At 36.1% G+C, this 546-nt stretch overlaps 1 protein-coding gene across 1 annotated transcript in view; it reads left to right on the top strand.

The window, feature by feature from the left end:
- Positions 1-546, top strand: part of LOC117938287 (traf2 and NCK-interacting protein kinase-like) — a 6,770-nt gene that overhangs the window by 5,165 nt on the left and 1,059 nt on the right. The gene's annotated exons all lie outside the window — the stretch shown is intronic.

Genomic DNA, 546 nt, shown 5'->3' with positions numbered 1-546 from the left:
TGTGTGTGTGTGTGTGAGAAATACCTGCCTTGGCACGACATCCCTGCTTCAGTTTTCCTGAGAACTTGCTGTCTGTGCTGCCCTTAAATCAAATCACATTTGGGTTTTTCCACTCATGGAGGGAATCATGCGTCGAGACTTGAGCGCATGTACAGACGGAAACATTAAATAATAAAAAAACACTTTTTGGAAATTGATCTTAAAGCCTTAATTTTAAAAAATCCGACTTTTCAGGACACCAATTTTCTTTGTGAATGACTAATGTATTATAAATAAATAAATGTTCTTCCTTAAAATTATTAATCCTTTTGGGAGGACTCCCGTGAGGAAATTCCAGCAGCAGTTTTAGAAAGAAAATAAATAAAAATAGATAAAAGGACACTTTAAAGACAATAAACTAAAAATATATATATTTTTAAATTTTTAATCTGTTTAATGAAATTACCACACACAGTCCTAAACTACACACACACACACACACACACACACATGCTCAGGACCTATACATGCACTAATGGAGAGATGTCAGAGTGGGGGGGGGGGGGG

The sequence above is a fragment of the Etheostoma cragini genome, chromosome 22 (assembly GCF_013103735.1).
Source record: "Etheostoma cragini isolate CJK2018 chromosome 22, CSU_Ecrag_1.0, whole genome shotgun sequence".
Classification (NCBI taxonomy): Eukaryota; Metazoa; Chordata; class Actinopteri; order Perciformes; family Percidae; genus Etheostoma; species Etheostoma cragini.
This window is presented reverse-complemented; position numbering and strand designations above follow the sequence as displayed.